Source organism: Siniperca chuatsi, linkage group LG16, assembly GCF_020085105.1.
Source record: "Siniperca chuatsi isolate FFG_IHB_CAS linkage group LG16, ASM2008510v1, whole genome shotgun sequence".
Classification (NCBI taxonomy): Eukaryota; Metazoa; Chordata; class Actinopteri; order Centrarchiformes; family Sinipercidae; genus Siniperca; species Siniperca chuatsi.
In genome coordinates this window covers 17,665,823-17,683,116 of record NC_058057.1, presented here as the reverse complement: position 1 = coordinate 17,683,116, position 17,294 = coordinate 17,665,823, and the positions used below count along the sequence as shown (strand labels likewise).

General features: G+C 40.6%; 1 protein-coding gene across 4 annotated transcripts in view; it reads left to right on the top strand.

Annotated features, from left to right (window-relative positions):
- Positions 1–17,294, top strand: part of LOC122862958 (pleckstrin homology domain-containing family G member 1) — a 68,223-nt gene that overhangs the window by 7,967 nt on the left and 42,962 nt on the right. For 2 of the 4 annotated variants that reach the window (XM_044168890.1, XM_044168889.1), the window contains exon 2: positions 803–977. The exons of 1 other annotated variant lie outside the window; for it this stretch is intronic. The gene's annotated coding sequence lies outside the window, so the exon portion shown is untranslated. Of the gene's footprint in view, positions 1–802; positions 978–14,000; positions 14,323–17,294 lie in introns of those variants that run through there. One more of the 4 variants, XM_044168888.1, reaches the window with a different exon arrangement.

Below are 17,294 nucleotides of genomic sequence, written 5' to 3'. Positions count from 1 at the left end.
TGGGAGTACGGGTTGGTTGACACACTCACTTATTGTACAGTGGCTGTAGATGCTCTCACTGTCCAATAAGGGTCTGTAGACATTATGAAGGACTGAATGTGGTGCCTTGTGTTTTTTGCTGAGTATGTCTTAACTGCTGTCAGAGCTCCGGTCTGCACTCACCGTACAGTGGAGAGTTAATTCTGTATAAGGGAATGTAAACATACCTGCTTATCAAGTGGTTAAATGTGGCACTTTGTCTTTTATGTCTGGTTATTTGTGTGCCTTTGTCTGCCTAACCCTGCTGGTGGTTCAAGGTTCAATTTATTCATCCATAAAGTCTTTATCTGCTGTCGATTAATGTCTGTGAAGAAGATTATTATTGTAGTTTCTGGGATCCTTCTTCTGTATGTCCTTTGCTTCCAAGATTATAGATACAAACAGAAATGCAGTGCTTGGCGCAACCTTAAGTAAATTGTTGGAGAAAGTCGTAGTTTGTTTATTTACACAATGTTTGCTAACAACAATGCTACTGGCTAGCTTGTATGTAATAACAGGTGGAGGCACTGTTGTGTGATTTGTTCGCTTCCAGTGGGTCTTCAATGTAATGGATGACTTCACCACAGCTTCACAATGCTCACTGACTTAATTTATTCCACCACCAACATTTCTGATGAAGTTTGTCTAAGTAAAGTCATTATAATGCAATAGCTGTTCTTTTTTTGCAATAGAGCAGCTTTAAGCCAAGTTCCCAAGCTGCACATTGAGAAGTGACCCTCTTGTGGCTTTTTTTTTTTTTTACTCCCTTCATCATGTCGATCAGTGAAATAGTCCTGTAACGATCCATCGGATGTTTCCTACTGGGGGGAAAGACAAGAGGAAGAAGGAGAGTGCCAGGATGGGTCAGGGGTCACCAGCTCACCATAGCCACAGAATGTCCCATGACAACGAGTGACATTTTTATGCCAGTCGGGCGGATTCCTCGCTAAGTTTATCAGGTTGGTGAACTCTAGAGTGGGAAACTATGTGGAGGTGAATGTTGCGGTGGAAAAGAAAATAATTTTATTGAAATGTCCCCTCAGCAATTTCCCCTAGGAAAAGTAACCCCCAGAGATTGGTGTGTTCAGTCTTATATATTACACTTTGTTTGGAATCAAATTATTTATTGTTTTACTGCATCTGATATCAGAATCAGAAATACTTTATTGATCCCCGAGGGGAAACTCTTTTGTTACAGCTGCTCACTATCACGTCAGTGCACACAGGAATAGAAGTTCCAAGCAAATCAAAATATAATACACTATAATACAGGCAAAATAAATTAAGTACAAAATGGATATAAGTATAAAATTAAAATAAATGTAAAGTACAAAGTGGATTTACGGTTGATGATAAGTATGTATAGTATAATAATACAATGTAATAATATAAGTAATAAGTAATAGTACATGTATTGTCAAGTTAAGTGGAGCTTATTAAGATGATTATGAAACGGTGGATATTGCACAGCAGTAATAAATAGTATGAATAAATATCAATAAATTAAACTGAAACAGAGTATATTGCACAATTGCAGTATTGTAAGTAAGTATTGCAGTGAATATGCATGTAGTACCCTTTTTTTTCATATTTTTCTTTTCAGTATCTTACTCGCACAATGTCATTTAAGCTCTTTCCATTCTGTGATTATTTTTTAAAAGTATGAAATAATTTATGAATTCCCCTTGTGTTCCTGTCTTCTAGGGCGGGTCCGTCACTGGTTAACCTCAAACCTGAGATGTCATCAAGTATAAATAAGGCAGATTAAAGTCTGATGACTGAAGAAGAAACTATGGGAATGACAATGGGGATTTTGTTGGGATATTATCCTTTCTGTTTCATTGACTCATAACTGACAAAAACCACAGCCAGTGTTTGGTGGTAATGCGTAACGTGCCACACTAATTACATTTCCCAGTAACAAATCACACATCATTTCGTTTGTTTTTATTGTATCAGATCTTAGAAGAATCCTCACTATTTGCAAAGAAATAACAAGAACATTGGATTCAGTTATTTTTACCCGATCATTTATAGATGTAACTCTTGATTTCACTTATTTTTCTGATGACGTATTTTGGAGTACGAGAGAAAAGTAAGTGAAGTAATGTGACTACTTATCCTGGGAATCAATAAGTAATTATGATAATCTTAGGTAAAAATAGGTAAAATGCGCAACGTTGCACTTCACTAGACAAAGTTGAGTTTGATTAACTAACTGCCATTAATCATCCGTCTGTTGTTTATGGAGCTACTCATGATACGGTTCATTTCAGAGTTTTTCATATTCACTGCACCTTTTCAACAATATGAATACCAAAATTTAATTCTTACAGCGAGTGTTGTTCCACTTAGGTCTACTAAATAATGAGGCCACCAGAAACTTGTAGGTTGAACCAGAATGTGAATGTGTGCCATTGTCGGCCTCAGCGCCTCCCTCCCTCCTTCCAGTGTACTCCCTAAGGCCCCGTATATGTGGCTGGCTTCTTTCCTCCCTGATTTTGTTATGTCTACAGTCCCTCCAAATACACTGCACTATTCCTGGCATCCATTCATTTGAATGTACATGTGAAAGGTGCTGCCAAGTGAAAGAAGTGTAGGGCAAGAGAGGAAGAGTGAAAGAGGGTAAGAGCAGATGAGAGCTGGGCAGCCTGTTAAGCTAAGCTGTGGTGAGGAAGTTGGCGAATTGCGAACTTTTTTAGCTTCTGTATTAAAATAGAAACTAATGAGCATGTGAACTAAAATATCCCAAATAAATTTTGTTTTGGGCCTCCAGTTGCAAATCTGTTTCCACTGGTGTTTTATAGCAGCAGCCCGAGTGGAGTGAACAGCTGCATTTGGATGTCGCCACGGGCTGTACCAACTCAAACTCCAGGTGGTGACCTGCGGGTCAGACCAACTGTCCATGCAGGAGGGGTGTATGAAGTGTGCCTTTGCTGTGTTCCACCTAGCTTGCATACTTGTACTTCATTTCATTTGTCTCTTAGCAACAGTCAGGTAACCAACAACAGACTGTCAAAGGCATCATAAAATGTATTGGGGCAGTGGAATGAGGATGTATTGTTTTATTACTTGTTAATATCCAAAGCACTAAAACAATAATGATGATGTTGTAAATTTATGTAACCTATTGCTAAGAATTACCCTCAAGCACCAATGTGTGTCTGCTTACATGAAGAGTGAAGGACAACAGCTTTCTTTATGACTTGCAGTGCAATAAATTAATTCAAGTGTAATTTAGTTTTACAAATAGATTGAAATGAAGGTAAATGATTGAAAATGCCTGAGGATAATAACTTCTAGTAGAGATGTAGATTCAGAGCCCACAGGTGGATGCTGGAGTGGAGGTGTTTTTATAATAATAATGTATCAAATGACAGTGTGAAAACAATGTGACAGTGTGCTCGTAGTGATGGACCTGGAGAGAATTATCACCTGAATCTTTAGCTCCCCTCAGCTTCACAGAGCTTTATAGCGAGTTTCAGCTCGTTGTTGCAACTGTTTTCAGCAACAAAGCACCAAATGACAGACGCAGTTAGCGACTAGCTGGTGAACATAGTGGAGCATTTAGCAGCTAAAGAGACAGATATTTCCCTCAGGACTTGATAGAGACCAAAAACAGAACTAAAAGAGAGTGAATATTGGACTTAGATTTGCCGGGTGGGCACAACATGACTACAAATGAATGATAATGTTACTCCGTAAATGGATGTGTAAGTGGGCAACTGATGTTGAAACAAACAAGTTTGCCATATCAACTTAATGTGATGATATGTCAATGCCCGCTACCCCCAAGCGGCCAAAGAATCAATTGTTGCAGGTTTAAGGTCTGACAAACATGTTGAATGCATTTCCTTTTATCAGAAAATTTCCAAAACCAATTTTTAACTATATTTTCAATTACTGTATTTTTTACAGCCATGTTTACGAGCTAGCAGCCCCCTTCTTTCCTGACTTTTGCTGATGCATTGCATTGTTTCTTGGTGCATTACCGTTAACAACTGTTGATCATTGGAAATTACGTGAAATCATCTGCAAGAATGTGTACTTGCTAGCAAAGCAAAAACAAAACAGGGACCCGCTCATCAAAACATTGCTCCGTAGCACCACTAGTGGTCAAACACTCCTCAGAGTACCTTTTTAATAATTAGCTCTAGAAATGAAACCTGGCTATAAAACAGGGGTAAATGTTCGAGTCTGACCTATAGAACCTTGTCACACACACACACACACACACACACACACACACGCACACTCCTGGCCAGCTTCCAGCAGATTTAATAGCAGCTACTAGTTGTCATTTCCATCCCTGTGTTTAGTAGATCTGTCAGCACTCTGCAAGTTCAGCCATGGAGTGACACCCTGATTCTAATAAGGAGAATTCCTCAGAGACAGAGGGACAAGAGAATCTGTAAAGCAAAAATTCGGACTGTCACAGTTTATACTGTTTGTGTATGAGTGTGTGCACATGTTGGGATGCCAGCAGGTTTGTGTGGTGAAGCTTTTTGAGACATTTTTGCTGAACTTTCCACACTGAGCCAATATTCTGTAGAGAACAGTATAGCTATAAGCTGTGTCATTGTGCACTTGTCAATTTGTGTATGTCTAAAGAGACCAGAGCGGGGTATTAGGTGGGGGGCTAACGATAGTATAGCCTGAACAGGTCGCGAACATAAAAGTAATTTATTTCACTGACAGAGAAAGGAGAGAACTCCCCCCTCCTTCCTCCAGCTTTCTTTATCGCCTGTGACCCCCGCCCCTCCTCCAACTCTCCCACTCAGCAGCTGTTCCTCTCACTTTCCGTCCTCCCTCCACCCCACCCTGCACCCCTGCATGCTCCCCCACCTCCCCCACCAGCCCCAGTGTGGTGGCTTTGTTTTATTGTTGTGCAGTGTTTGGCAGGGAAACCCCCGTCTGGAGTGGGGCAGGGGTCCGACTCCCTCTGAACGCTGGGGTGTAGCAGTGTGGATGCCCAGATAAGCAGAGGATTAGGAGAGGAGGTTGTACATTTGGTTTCTAAATGAGCTTCATGATGTTTTTAAGCTGTTTAGTTTTTGCTTTCCCCACCCATACCCATTTTTAACACCTTTTTCAGATGTAAAACTGAATTGAAAACACATATTTCTGTGCTGAGACTGCAGATATGAAACATTTTCAACAATATGTGCTTGTATTAAAATTATAGTCCAACTGATTTGTCACTATCAAAAAGTCTTGTGTTGAATGTAAAATTTGTGTTTTTCACGCCTCTTTATTACCGAGACCAGTTTGTTCCTGTGTTAATGGAAAAAAACTTAAATTGCAACCGTTGCAGCTGACTCGCTGAAGTGATAGGCGTGTTGTACATTTTCCGTAAATATCAGCTCCAACCCTTATTTTTATGGTTTGCTTGGCTTAGAAAAACATGTATCACATGTCAGCTCCGCACTCGAGTCCAAGATCTGTCATGTTGCTTCCAAATGAACCGAAAAATCCCCAGTCAAGGACAGGAAACAAACAACATTTATTTGCGGTGTTGACAAACGACTGTTTCCTGTGCAGAGGAGAAAATATGTAGAGGGAGCGAAGGATCAGCCAAAAAGTACAGCACCCTCTCGAAAATACGAAGACTGTGTGTTTATCCTCTAACCACCAATCAGCATGAATATAGAACTAACGGAGATAGGAAGAGCCCCGGGGTATATTTGTGTGCAAATGTGTTTGAGGAAATGTTATGTACCCTGCAGTATAGATTATTCTCTCTTTAGATACTCTATTGCTCATTTTGTGTTGTTGTTAATCTGGTTTCAGCTCATATATTGTAGGTTGTTTTCTACATATAAAATGACCTTTTCAGCAGGTATTTTTGCTGAGATTTTGTTTGTTTATTCTGCAGATTAGTTTACTGGTTAGATTACTGGATTTTAAAGGTTTTTGTCTTTTCTTGACATTGTTGCCCTTATTCTACCTTATTTTAGAAAAACGGAAAAAAGGAAGGTCAAATTTGCTCGCAAATAATGAAACTTGTAGAAGGGGTAAAGTACCTTAAATTGCAGGCTTTTACAACACGTTGCCATGTACCTGGATCTCATTTATGGATATCTGTGGTGGGATAGTTGCGTTAGTGGTTTGAAAATGAAACCACACTGGTTTCCTGTACCCCTAGTCTGTCCCACCACTATACCCCTGTGGCTTGCTGGTAGAGAGTTGGGAAGATAATGATCTGAGCTGTTTACCCAGTAGGGGCCATTTTGGGCAGCTCCCGTCCTCATAGGAAATAACTCAGAGTAAATGACTTAAAGGGACGGCAATGTTTTAAGGATTATGGGAATTGAAGCACATTGCATGTCTGTGTGTGTGTGTTTTATTAGGAGCTGAGTTGATCCTACAAGATTTATGCAGCAACAGATGTGTTGTTACGTGTATATGTGACTGTGTGCATGTGGTCTGCTGTGCTTGACTCTTCAGCTACTGTTGTGAGCCGACAGCCTCTGGGCCATGAAGGCTATGAGCTGTCCGGTGGCTTTTTAAAGCCCCTAACTGACTTCCTGTTGTATTAAAGCTGACATTAAACAGACAGGCTGTAATGAGCTGTCATCTCCAGCACTTAGCCAAATGTCCAACTGTGCCAATTGAACTAACATATGGGAGGTTTGTGTGCAGGCATGTGCGAATTAATGCATGTTTGGATGTGCGTATGTGTGACACTGTGAGTGCTTGTTTGTGGGTGTGAACTCTGTGTGTGTGTGTGTGCAGAATGGGAGTGCAAGAATGTCAGCCTGTGTAACAGGTGGTATCAGCTTTTGGAGTTTGTCACTCGGACCCAGAACAAAAGCTGTGGATATTTCTGAATGCTGGCTTGTGTCTGGCTGCTGTCTTAGTCTTTGTGCTGTAGGGCCACACTGTGTGTGTGTGTGTATGTGTGTGCGTACATGCATGTAGACTTGTTTTGTGTGTGTGTGTGTGTGTGTGTGTGTGTGGTCAGCTATATGGACTGACCATTGTGCCCATGGCCCTCAGCAGATGTGGTCTGAACAATGAGCTGGGTAAATAAAAGGAAGTGGTGTATAAATAGCCTGAGTGGAGTTCTTGTGCTGTGTGTGTGTGTGTGTGTGTGTGTTTGTGAGATCCTTTTTGATGTGAATGAATACTTTAGGAAGTTGCACTGTATTAAGCACTCCACAGGTGCAGTTTGCTAAACTATCAAACAGTCATAAATTCCCAGCACAGCAATATTTTGTGAGGCATTGTTTTTGTAACCGGTGTCTCTTTTTTCAAAGAATGTTTCTTCTGCTGTGAATTATTCTCAGTTGAGAATATCAGTGCTCCAGAGCTCTACTTTCAGATTTTTTATCTCCGTCTGTCATCGATGCAGTGTAAAAACTTTACAGTCCTTCATAAGCACCACGGCAGGTCTTTATGAGCAGTGAAGCTCAGTTAGGAACTTCTCTCTAAATCACATCCTGGTGATAAGAGCACAGGGGAACAATGCTAAAAATAAAGGAGCCTCCTCCCTCTTCCATCCAGCTCTCTCCTTGGCTCTCGTGTATCCAGGCCACATATAGACCAGAGCCATACATTCTCACCAGTGCACACATCACACAAATGTACGTCATCTCACACGTTTGTAACAACCTTTGTTTTCTTGCTCAGTCACTTTTGCTCGCAGCGTTTTTGTGACAGTTGCCTTACACAGCAGTTCCACATGAAGGTCCACTGTGTACTGTGGACCAATGGACTGGGTGCATACATGGCTGACTGACCACTGATCACTGTATCAACACCAAAACAATTCAAGAGAAGATATATATTTATCCATTAGTGTTGAAATCATTAGTTAAATGACAGAAGATCAATTAACAGTGATTTTGGTAATTGATATTGATTAATAGTTTTAAAGTAATATATCAAGCAAAACTGCCAAATATTAGCTGGTCCCTCAAAGATTGTTTACTGCCGTCACCTATTTTATATAATCTTTGGGTTTTGTACTGTTGGTCAGACAAAATGTCTGTTTTTTGCCTTTTGACCTGATGTGATGGTTTTCAGCCATTTTAACCCCCCCCCCATCCTAGATCCTGAGTTCTGTCACAGCTCCATGGGGACGTGTGTGTGTGTGTGTGTGTGTGTGTGTGTGTGTGTGTGTGTGTGTGGCAGGATGGGGGTCCGGGCTGGCTCAGGCGTCTGGGTGTTGTCATTGAAGTCACTGATGGCCTATATTAACAGCACACTTCAGCTGAAACATTATACAGGTGGCGAACACTGCAGTGAACCTAAAGGCAGATAACAACAGAAAGAGAGGGAGGGAGATAAAGAGAGGTAGAGTTACAGTGGAGACAAAGTGGAATGAAAAAGATGTCAGTATCTCAGGCTTCATTTAGAATTGTGTGACTTGGGCCTGTGTGATCTTTTCAAAGATCTTTTCATATGTTGAGTAATGATGCAGATCAGCTTTAGCTTTGGATGCAGCACAAACAAATATCAGCTAAATAACAGAACAGTTGTTTATATCAGTTTCAGCTGCTGATTTCGACCTCATGATAACATCTTCATGATCCCACGTACTGTAATACAGCTATTTACCTCTTGAACACAGTTAAAGAAACAGGCAGTGCTGATGTTATCTCTCAATTGTATAACTTAAAAGTTGGGCATTAGAAAATGTACTCAATTTCAGATCTACAAACATTGTTGAATCACTGGTTATGCACACATTTTAGAATACTCTGGGTAGTACTACAATACTCTAATACTGAAGCACTGTGCAAGCCTGATTGCAGTGAAATGAAGCCCTCAATTTCTTTGCAAATATTATTTGTAATTACTACAAAGTTCTTACACTCCTGAAAGACTTATAGATTGGTGCGCCTGATCATAAACTCTGACTGTGGAAGAACCAAAAAATCCCGCTCATCAGTATTTACTGTAAATACAAGGGTAGGAACTTTTTCTAGTTCCAGAGCCTTTTAACAACTTTATTTAAATGGACTGGAGACATATTTCTAGTCTTGGTGTCTAGCTGTTATTACAGCAACATGTGACGCATGTAACTTAAGTAACTTAAAGCCATCAGCTGGACCACAGTTTGGACTACTGTTTATACAGTAGCTTGCAAATGAGAGGCTGCAGCAGGACTTGGCCACCGTGTCTATCAAACAGATTCTTGAAAAAGCACTGGCCACGGATCATGTTGCTAAGCAACTATTAAAAACCTGTTGTGCTAATACCTGAAAAGAATATCACTCTACAGTTTAATCTCTCCTTGTATCAACCAGACTCACACTTCATCTATAAAACATTTACTTTAATGGAAACTAGATCCAGATACTCTAATGCCAGTATGCCAGGGCTTAAACGTATGTTATCAATTGTCGTCTTGCAACACAAATTTCCTTCGTAATATTGGTTCATTAATAAAATTTATTCATCACAAAAACTTCAAAGAGTGCCAGTGAAAAGCAGGGCAAAAGCAACATTTGCTTTAGTTTATACTGGATAAGGCTATCTAATGCATGCAACACTTGCATTGTAACTCTATGGAAGCTTTCAGAAGGAACAGATTACTTGGATTTTTTTTTGTAATCGGCCTCATCTCCCTCTGTCTTCAGTTTCAAAACGGGTAGTTTGCCAGATTTGTGATGTGTCATGTCCCCGTCTTTAGTTTGTGCATAGGTTTAAGTGCATGATTTTGTGTGCAAATATTAATTCCCCTGAGGGAAGAAATCTAAGGCTGTTGTGTAAAGCTTTTATTTATTTATTTTTGAAGTTTACCAAGTGGGGTTTCTGCTCTCAGAGGGAGTTATATGATCAGTGTGGATATTTCTGCCTGTTTTGAATGGCTCAATGAAGATCAGCAAAGCCACGGTTTAAGGCTTACTCCTAATTTTGGGCTTACTGGTTACAAAACCCACTATTTACTTTATTATGGTGGGGCGAGAGGTTTAGAAAGAGAGAGAGACATGATTCGAGGAAAGTGAAGCTGGGCATTTTGTGGACAGTCAATAATAATAATAATAATAATAATAATAATAACAACAACAACATTGGCAATTCCAAGAGGGACTGGCAGCCTAGATTGGATCCTGGATTGGAAAAGAGCAAAACAGGGGAAGCATTACAAGGAGACAGACGTCTGATGCTCGGGGGTGGGGGGTGCTGCTGTTCGGGAGAAGAGCGATTTTCTTTTGGTACTGTAAATAATAGCCCCTGCTTGAGTTGGACGGCTTTCACCGCTCCTTTTGTGTGCAGTGACATCTTAGGTTCCCTAAAGAGAGGAGAGAGCCGGAGAGGGCTCGGCTTCCAGGGTTTTCACTGGCATGGGAAAGCACAGTATTAGCCCAATATGAATATGAGGGAAAATAAAGCCGGTCAAAGAGAACCTGGCAACACGCACTCCTGGCTCTTTATCCCACTCAAACCCACATAAGCAGACATGCAGGCATACGCACACACACAACCATGCACTGAGTGTGGCGCCTACACACACATCAGCACTTCACCCCTGCTTTATCTTAGTCTGAGCAATAATTTGTTTTGGCTCCTACTTCTGTCGAGAGCAGCCCAGTGGTTGAGTTGTGGCCTCTTCTCTATAATGCGAAGCTTTTTAATCCTAATGCCAGAAACATGCGCTCACTAAGATGCCCTATTCATACTTATAGCAGCAGAGGTAGTATCAGTTACACTTTTTAAACCAAACCAAGAAATATTGTTTTAATCTAAGTGTATGTGTGTGTGTGTGTGTGTGCGTGTGTATGTTTGTGTGTGTGTGTTTCAGAGCTGCCAACATGAAGTTGTGATGACTCAATCAAGAAATCCCTTAATGACGATAACAATGTCAAGGCTTTTCTACACTGAGGACTCTCCTTTGTCAAATATACTGAATATGGTCCATGTTTTTAGATTGCAGTTTTATTGTAGAAAAGCCTAATATTACATTTCTTTCTATCCTGATAGACAAATATTGGTTCCATGTGGCCTCCAGGGATTGCAACTTTAGATTCAGTAATTACATTACAGTTACTAATCTCAGTAACGCTTTGTTACTTCGACAATATGGGGGTCGACTTGTTTGCTGTCTTACCACGAGTTTGATGGAGGGTTTATATAAATTTCTTCTCTGTGTGATTAGAGGACCGACTGCTGCGGGATGTGTTAGCTTTGTGCAGGAACTGGAGGTGTGGTGAGGTGGTTAGCATCCTCCAGAAGTGGTAAAAAAAAAAGTCAAATCCTGTGTCTCAGTGTTACTGTTATTTCTTACTATTTGTAAAAATATGTCAAAAAAACACTTTTATCAAAATGCCCCCCTTTTCTCTTCCTGTAAAACATTAAAATATTTTTGATCGGTTAAATAAATTTGTCCAATAAACTGTGATTTGAGGTGACTTGCTAACCCTGCCCATCATATAAAACCACATTTGATCGTTAGCTTGTGGGTCATAGTAGCTAGCAGAGCAATATCATGGGTCAGACATACTGTATGTGTTTGGTTTTCAGTTGGGAAAAAGTTTCTTTCCATTTCCAAAGAGTGTGGTTGGAGTCTAATTTATTCATGTCTCCCTCTTCCTCCTCATCTAACAACGCAGGTGAGGTAGGTGAGGGTGAAGGAAAACAGTCCTCTACAGCTGAGTATCTCACCACAGCTCCGAAACTGTATTCGCCAAGCCACGTTGAACCCTAATGACATCAGAGAAACAAAGATCCCTTTAAGAGAAGCAAGAAAAAAGTTGTGCTCATTAACATTTCCTGGGCTGTCAATTTGATTCTACCAGGAAATCCCTGGGTGGAGGAGATAAAAGCGTAATGTTTGGTGATGCTGGAATGACAAAGCCATAACGTGAGTATGATTCACCTGCCTTATGATGTCACATCCTGTTTGATTCCTTCATCTGTAAACAAGCAATTGAGGGCAGGCAGGAAATGGTAGTGGGGATAGGGTTTCTTCCTGTTATTAGTTGGGGAGGTCCCAAGCTGCTATTTAATTCACATTTCTACTTTTATTCAGTCTTTTCTGTTTTCCTGTTGGAAAAACATCTGTTTGTCACACTTGAATGACCCCGTGGTATCCACCAGTCGCTACAGACAAAAATATATTGACCTCTTTCCTTTTTTCATTACATACAGCTATTTTATTCTGAGTTTCAGGCTTTATTTGCAACAGGATATGACTGGTTTCCTCTTAATCACGCAGTTGAATGTAGCTTATGACATCAGTGCAGGCTGGACCTATTTTCTCTAAGCATTATGTCAGGCAGCAACTAACAAAATCATTAGCAATCAATCTTCAAATTATATTCTCAATTAGTTCATTAATAATTTGGTCAGAAAATAGTGGAAAAATGGCCATTACAATTTACAGAATGGAACCTGACATATTTAAATTGCTTGTTTTGTCTGACCAACCGTCCAAAATTAAAGTTTTTCCGTTCACCACCAAAGAACACAAGCAAACAAACAAAAAAGCAGCAAATCCTCACATTCGATAAGGATGAACCTGAAAATGTTTTTGCTTTAAAAATAACTGAAATGATCTGACATTGATTATTATTCTTTTGAATGTCAAAGCAGTCACAGAATCAACAAGATATTAAGGAAGCCATGAAGTGTTGTCATACAAATATACTATCAGATTTTAGATATCTCAAGCAATAACAGGAAACCATTGAGAAGTCAATTAGTCTACTTTTCTGTGTTTGACAAGCTAACTCACACTTTTAGTCAACTCCATCCATCTTGTCCTTGAAGCAGAATAAGAGCAATGATAAGAACGACCAGCTGGCAGCGCGCTATCAGCTTGTTTTTTCTCAGACACTGTGCTATCATCTGTCATTGTCTCTGTGTGTTTTAAAGTGCAAGGCGTGGTGTTCGGTTACAAAGGCTTTGTGGGTTTATCCAGGTTAGGATAATAGCAGCAAGTCGCTGACATGCATCGGCCCTGTTTGTATGGTCACCGGTCACTGCTACAGTAGGTCACAGACAGCGGGGATAAAAAAGTTCCTCAAGCTGGTGGATGTATGCTAAAAGTCACTGCATGCTCTATTGTGTGTGCACGAATCGTGTATGTTTTAAAGAAGTTTTTTTAGAGTTAAATGTGTCTTAGTTGGTTTCTTATCAAAGGCCACCGTCTGCGATTGCACAGAACCACGTGCAGTTTTGTTTTCTCTGGAAAAATTTAAGACTGGTGAAAATATGGAAGTGAGAAAGTGTGTGCTGACAGGGCCAGGAGCTGCTTTATCAATCAAAGGAAGCCTTGCTACCAGGAGGCAGGAACAACAGCCACTGGCTCAGAGAAAGGGGACTTTCCTCCATCCTGCTCTGTTAGGATGCAGAACAATGACCATATTACTCACACACATACAGACACAATGACCGCTGGCTTGGATATTTTCTGTGTGTTCTCATACAGACTTGCTCACAGCAGGTTGCACTTTGAGCTCTGAGCTCTGTGATCTCTGCAATCTCTGCTCCCTGTCTGTTTTTGGGTAGTCTAACCCTTTACCCTGACGAGACCTCTAATATCCAAGACGCTCTGATATTGAAAGTGACACTAGGGAGTCAAGACCAATAAAAGTGGCATTAAAAAAAGAGGCTCTAAACTGCTGCTGTATGTAATGTGACCCACTTGTCGTGTTTTTTGGGGTTAGACGAGACGGCTCGTCCTTGCGCTGCCCTCTTTTTTTCTTTCCTCTTCTGCATCAGTTTGTCTCTTTCTGTCTCACCCACCTACACCCCTCTTTCGTTAATCACTATCGTCTTACATTAATTCTTGATTACTGTCTCTCCCCTTCTCTTCAGTCTCTTGTCACAGTTTTAGTGACAGCTCCTCTCACTTTTTCCAGTGTAATTTCTGTCACTTGTGTCGCCTGCAGTGCTGGCCGCTCTCCAGTTCCTTCGGCGATCCCACACCGCAGTGTGAGAGAGGAGAGAGAGCAAGGGCCCAGTTGGAAAGAGGGAGAGAGACTAGTCTTGCAGCAGTAATTGGTCAGGAAGTGGGCTGCTTGGATGTGCGAGCTCTTCTCTCCCTGTCTCTCCCTCTCCCCTCCCAGTGGGCAGTCAGTTCAGTTGCGTTTTGCTTCCATCTGTTCCCCCCTCTCTCTCTCACTCCCTCTGTGTCTCTTTTTCTCTCTGAACTGACCTCATAGAGGGGTGGACCACGGACCGGGCCGCCTTGACACAAGCCCTACGTAACTCTCTAAGTCAGTCAGCGTTTCTAAGACTGTGCATGTAGTGTGAGACTTTTCAAATGCCTGGACATGGATCTAACCTGTGACAGGATACTAGGATACCAGTGGCTGAGGAAAGGCTAATCGTGGGAATGGTCTCTCTGAGGTGAGTGACAGGTTGTCATTGTCTTTGTGTGGTGCTGCAAACTGCCAGGACACCGAACGTTGGCCTCAGTTTTGGATGTGCGAACTGGTTTAATTTACTGTAAATGGTTCTGCTTTCACAACATGCTCAGATGTCACAGTACAGAGTTTTTTTCTACTTAAAAGCCCAGCTCTTTATTTAATCATAATTGCAGAGGTTGATTCCACCAAACCCAGTATAACCTCCAATTACTCAGTCCAAGGTTTCAATTTAGTGTGACTACCAGTTTGGGTTTAAGCTTGGGAGTCAATGGTTGACATGACAATAATAATGCTTTCACCTTTGTGTATCTGAGAGGATGATCAACATGGCATTTGTAGGTATGTTTGTTATGTTTTGTCTTTTGAAGACTTATCTATCCAGTTTTAAGGGACACTGATTTAGCATTGTTTTCAGTGCAGTTTAAACATAGAAAAATTAGAAATAGCTAAAATTTTTGAAATATCATAGCTTTAACAGATGTGCCCTATCTTCATAGGGAAAGTTTAATAAAGAACATTGCATACAACAGAAATCAAATTTGTAAGTTTTTACCTGAGACGTAGTTATTTTATAGTGTAATTTCAATAGAATAACCTCACACACACTCTTACCTAAGTGTTTGGTGTGTGTGTGCACATGCACGTGGGTTCTCCTTTGTGGTGTGTCCTCATTCTGGGAGCTCTAAGTGGAGCACCCAGCTTCTGAGGGACAAAATGGGATGGACTCATTTGTTGTCATGTGTGACTTTAATCATTAAACTTGATGGCCTGATGGTTTCTGTCACTGGTTATCTGACTTCAATTTTTTTTTTAACTGTGGTCATGGTTTCTTGTATGCTGGTTGCATGTTAGGTGAGACTTTATATATTTTTGGTTTAAGTACGCCATATATGGTATGTGTGGTGGCATTTGGATCATCTTCCAGTATTTTTAATAGTAAAATTGATTTAAATATAATTGCCACTGTTGATGATAACCTGATGATATATAGTTTTCACAAATTCTGAGATAAACTTTCTCTCATATTAAATACTGTTGTTATCCGACATACTAACCTTTTGTGCTTAGAAAGGCCCTGACATAAGTATGCATACTACTGTCTTTAAAAAATTATTTTAAAATTATTTTGTATTCTCATAGTATTGTAAATATAGTATGAGTACTTTATATTACTGTATATATATTATTTTAGTATGTGTCACGTGTTTCCCTAATGGGAGAAAAGTCCCTCTGTCTCCGCTCTGCTGGTCTCCTTTCCTGGAGCGGGACCCTCGTCCTGCATTTTAATCAGAGGCCAAACACAGCTTCCTCCGTATATCCGCCACACATGCTCACATACTCACTCAACACACAATAAGTCTCACACACACACGACCATAATGAAATGAAGCACAATACCTTTAAGGCTCACACTCATCTCAGATCTACTGTGTGCTATACAAACAAAAAATGTGTCACAGAAATATCTGTCTACAATGCCCACAGCTAAATAATATTCACTTAAAGGAAATTAAAGTTATGATTCCTGTAAGCCACCTGTTTTTCTGCTCTCTCACCCCCTCTCTCCTCCTCCTGACGATTGGCTTCTCGTCGTTTATCTGCATCTGTTAATGTGAACACCAACTCACTGCATAGTTGAATACTGACATTATCTCCTATCGTAAATACTTTTTCCTGGGTTTTGCTATGGACATGGTGCCACCCTGCTCTATCATTAGCTGTGGCTGTTGACCTTGTTGTTGTTGACGTAGCAGCTGTAGTTATTTCTGTATCACTGTTGTTTAGTCTGCTGGAATGGCGAAGACGCTCTTTGTTTTCCTGGATGCTCCCTCTGGCTCCTCCGGCCAATTTTGAGGGATTCCTGCTCTTATATAAGCTGAAACTGGTGCTTCAGTCACATTTCTGGCCGGCAAGAGCCATAAATTCCCGGACTTGTCCTGGCACTGTAAGCAGACTGCTGCGGCCCGAGGGTATACTGTCCGTGAATCTGGAAACCTCATAAATCTTGGAAAGGGAAAATCAATGCAGGATATTACAGAGTTAATCAGGATTGTGGATTTTACACCTTTTTAACCTCCGCACAATGACTGTTAAAAGCTTCTTACTGGTTGTTATTTGTTATTGGCCAGAAATCTGCTCATGATTTATGGACTCCGATGATCTAATAAGACTAATGCTGTAACAGGTGTGCTGCACTGCATCACCTATGGATTTTGTCATTTAATTTAGAGGACATGTTTTATACAGAATGTATATCATATACAGTGGTGTGAAAAAGTGTTTGCCCCCCTCCCGATTTCTTATTTTTTTTGCATGTTTATCACACTTAAATGTTTCAGGTCATCAAAAAAAATTAAATATTAGTCAAAGATAACAAGTAAACACAAAATGCAGTTTTTAAATGAAGGTTGTTATTATTAAGGGAAAACAAAATCCAAACCTACATGGCCCTGTGTGAAATAGTGATTGCCCCCTTAACCTAATAACTGGTTGGGCCACCCTTAGCAGCAACAACTGCAATCAAGCGTTTGCGATAACTTGCAATGAGTCTTTTTCAGCGGTGTGGAGGCATTTTGGCCCACTCATCTTTGCAGAATTGTTGTAATTCAGCCACATTGGAGGGTTTTCGAGCATGAACTGCCTTTTTAAGGTCATGCCACAGCATCTCAATAGGATTCAGGTCAGGACTTTGACTAGGCCACTCCAAAGTCTTCATTTTGTTCTTCTTCAGCCATTCAGAGACCCCAAAACAACATCCAAAGAATTGCAGGCCTCACTTGCCTCAGTTAAGGTCAGTGTTCATGACTCTGGCCATGACATGGCCTACATGGCAGAGTTCCAAGACGAACACCACTGCTGAGCAAAAAGAACATAAAGGCTTGTCTCATTTTTGCCAGAAAACATCTTGATGATCCCCAAGACTTTTGGGAAAATACTCTGTGGACTGACGAG